The following is a 4,215-nucleotide window of genomic DNA, read 5'->3' as shown; positions in this document are numbered from 1 at the left end:
GAAGTTAGAAAATACATTTTTAGTCTTGCCACACTGTCCTGAATATGCTTAATGTCATCTGAAAACATTCCCTAAAATCTCCCTACTGTTCTACTTCCTTGTATAATCTGTCAATTGCAACTCTAAGACAGTATGTCATGTGATGAGGCACTTAAGACAGGCAACTCATAATTTAGAAAAGGTATCAGTAATTAAAAGAAATTATATATACCATGTCTACCTGATTCTAGTAATTATCTCTGACTCTGTGCTGAAGTACAGTTATATATCTGTATCCTCATGGTGGAGCTAGTGCTCTTAGTCAAATTTTCTGCACTGTGGTAGGAATCAGAGCATACACAAGGTAAATGATTTTTGGTATAATACATAGCATCAGAAAAAAATTATGAAACTGAGGAGTTTATAAAGATTTCTAGGCAATCATGCATTTGGTTTGTCTGCAGTCAAACATGTATTTACTGAAAAAAGCTGGTCCTACCATTGAAAATGAGTACAGTAGCAATAAATCATTTTAAATAGTGATGAATTTCTACTTAGTAAATATTCCCATACTAATATCCTATGATTCTAAAATACTGAACTGAGATAATCATATCATAAAACTATATATTATTTAGCTTTACATGGTGTGTTCTATGGCTGGCGTACCAAGGAAGAAGGATTGCCTCGAGTTTTCAATGAAGAGACAAGCCTGGGTTATAGTTCATGTGTGTGTTACAGGGTTTGGGGGAGTGGATGGTTTGTGGATGTTTACATATATGTCAAAGTTAAATTTTATTTCTTAAATAATTTTATTAGTTCTTTGAGATGAATACAAAATAATTTTATTGTATATTTTTATTTACATTTCAAATATTATTCCCTTTCCCATTTTCCCATCCATAAGCCCCCTATCCCATCCCTCTCCACTGTCTTCTATAAGAGTGTTCCCCCTCCCAAACCACCCCTCTACCCACCTCCCCACCCTGACATTTCATGACACTAGAAGAGGATCCAACCTTGGCAGGATCAAGGGCCTCATATTAATGCCTAACTAGGCCATACTCTGCTACATATGCAGCTGGATCCAGGGCTTGTCCATGTGTACTCTTTGGGTAGTAGTTTAGTCCCTAGGAGCTCTGGTTGGTTGACATTGTTTTTATGGGGCTGCAAGTCCCTTCAGTTCCTTCAATATTTTTTCTAACTCCATCATGGGGACCTGGCTCTCATTCAATGGTTTGCTGCTAGCTATGTTTGTCACTATTTGGATGAGCCTCTAATGAGACAGCTCTATCAGGATCCTGACAGCATACAGCATACACTTCTGGGATTCATCAATATTGTCTAGTTTTGGTGAAGACACACACACACACACACACACACACACACACACACATATATATATATATATATATATATATATATATATATATATATACATATATATGTATATATGCCGGATTCCCAGGTGTGACAGACACTGAATGGTCATTCCTTTAGTCTCTATTCCAAACTTTATCTCCATGTCTCCTCCTATGAATAGTTTTGTCCCCATTTTAAGAAGGAATGAAGCGGGACATGTTTGTTATCTTATTCCTTTTTGCTCTTTGACGCTGCCGAGGATGCATTGCTGAAGGTACTCATCTCCTTGCCATCATGTCTAAGTCAGAGTCTCCCAAGGAGCTGAAACAGCTGCAGAAGCTCTTCATTGGAGGACTGAGCTTTGAAAAAACCTACAAGAGTCCGAGGAGCCATTTTGAACAAAGGGGAACACTCACCGACTGTGTGGTAATGAGAGATCCAAACAACAAAAGATCCAGAGGCTTTGGGTTTGTCACATATGCCACTGTGGAGGAAGTGGATGCTGCCATGAATGCAAGACCACACAAGGTCGATGGAAGAGTTGTGGAACCTAACAGAGCTGTGTCAAGAGAAGAGTCTCAGAGACCAGGTGCCCACTTAACTGTGAAAAAGGTCTTTGTTGGTGGTATTAAAGAAAACACTGAAGAACATCACCTACGAAATAATTATGAGCAATATGGGCAAATTGAAGTAATTGAAATTATGACTGACAGAGGCCTTGGAAAAAAGAGGGACTTTGCTTTTGTCACCTTTCATGACCATGACTCTGGATAAGATGTTCTTCAGAAATACTATAATGTGAATGGCCACAACTGTGAAGTAAGAAAGGCTCTGTCAAAACAAGAGATAGCTACTACTTCACTCACCCAGACAGGTTGAAGTGGTTCCGGAATCTTTGGTGGTGGTCATGGAGGTGGTTTTGGTGGCAATGAAAATTTGGTGGAGGAGGTAACTTCAGTGGTCATGGTGGCTTTGATGGCAGCCCTGGTAGTGGTGGATATGCTGGCAGTGGGAATGATTATAGTGGATTTGGCAATCATAGTGGTTATGGAGTAGGCAGCCCTGATTACTCTGGAGGAGGCAGAGGCTATGTAAGTGGTGGAAAGAGTTATGGAAAGCAGGGCAGTGGATATGGCGGGAGTGGCAGCTGTGACACCTATAACAATGGAGGAAGCAGAGGAGGCTTTGGTGGTGGTAGTAGAAACAATTTTGGAGGTGGTAGAAGCTACAATGATTTTGGCAATTACAACAACCAGTCTTCAAATTTTGGACAATGAAAGAAGGAAACTTTAGAGGCAGGAGCTCTGGCCCTTATGGTGTTTGAGGCCAGTACTTTGCTAAACCATGAAACCATGGTGACTATGGAGCTTCCAGCAGCAGATGTAGCTATGGCAGTGGCAGGAGGCTCTAATTACAACCAGGAAACAAAGATTAGCAGGAGAGGAGGGCCGGAGAAGAGACAGGGAAGCTACAGGTTACAACAGATTTGTGAACTCAGCCAAGCACAGTGGTGGCAGGGCCTAGCTGCTACAAAGAAGACATATTTTAAAAAATACTCGTGTGTGGGCAAAAACTCCAGGACTGTATCTGTGACTAATTGCATAACAGGTTATTTTAGTTTCTGTTCTGTGGAAATTGTAAAGCATTCCAACAAAGGGTTTTACTGTAGACCTTTTTCACCCATGCTGTTGATTGCTAAATGTAAAAGTCTGATCATGATGCTGAGTAAATGAGTCTTTTTTTTTTTTAATGTGCTGTGTCTGTAAGGCAAAAGACACTGTCATTAGGATAAAATGGCAACCAACAGATTGCTGAAAGATCTTTACCAATCCTACATCTGATAGAGGGTTACTATCCAAAATAAACAAAGAACTCAAGAAGTTAGACTCCAGAGAGCCAAATAAGCATAATAAAAAAATGGGAATACAGAGCTAAATGAAACATTCTCAGCCGAGGATTATCGAATGGCTGAAAAGCACCTAGAGAAATGTTCAACATCCTTAGTCATCAGATAAATGCAAATTAAAACAACCTAACACCTAACATCAGTCAGAATGACTAAGATAAAAAAACTCAGGTGACAACAGGTGCTGGTGAGGATATGATGGGATTGTAAACTGGTACAATTACAACCACTCTGGATATCAGTCTGGAGGTTCCTCAGAAAATTGGACATTCCACTACCTGAGGATTCAGCTATACCTCTCCTGGGCATATACCCAAAAGATGCTCCAAAACACAACAAAGACACATGCTCCACTATGTTCATAGCAGCCTTATTTATAATAACCATAAGATGGAATGAACACACATTCCTTTCAACAGAGGAATGGATTAAAAAATGTGGTACATCTACACAATGGAATACTACTCATCTATCAAAAACAATGACTTCAGGAAATTCATAGGCAGATGGATGGAACTACAAAATACCATCCTGTGTGAGGTAACCCAATCACAGAAAAACACACTTGGCGTGCACTCATTGATAAGTGGATATTAGCCCAAAAGCTGGAACTACGTAAAAATGCAATCCACAGACCACAGGAAGCTCAAGAAGGATGACCAAGTGTGGGTGCTCCCACTCCTTCTTAAAAGGGGAAAAAAATATCCATAGGAGGGGATATGGAAGCGAAGTTTAGAGCAGTGACTGAAGGAATGGCCACTCAGAGCCTGTACCACATGTGGCCCATATATATACAGACACCAAAACTCGATAAGATTGATGAAACTAAAAATGCATGCTGAAAGGCACTAGCTCTAGATTTCTCCTGAGAGACACATCTATAGCATGTCCAGTACAGAGGTCAATGCTAGCAAAAAACCACTGAACTGAGAACAGGATTCCCTTGAGGGGAATTAGAGGAAGTATCC

At 40.2% G+C, this 4,215-nt stretch overlaps 1 pseudogene; it reads left to right on the top strand.

Annotated features, from left to right (window-relative positions):
* Nucleotides 1-1,635: 1,635 nt before the first annotated feature.
* Nucleotides 1,636-2,752, top strand: LOC116910974 (annotated as a pseudogene).
* Nucleotides 2,753-4,215: the final 1,463 nt, after the last annotated feature.

The sequence above is a fragment of the Rattus rattus genome, chromosome 10 (genome assembly GCF_011064425.1).
Source record: "Rattus rattus isolate New Zealand chromosome 10, Rrattus_CSIRO_v1, whole genome shotgun sequence".
Taxonomy (NCBI): Eukaryota; Metazoa; Chordata; class Mammalia; order Rodentia; family Muridae; genus Rattus; species Rattus rattus.
Note: the sequence above shows the minus strand (reverse complement) of the source record. Positions and strands in the feature narration are given on the sequence as shown.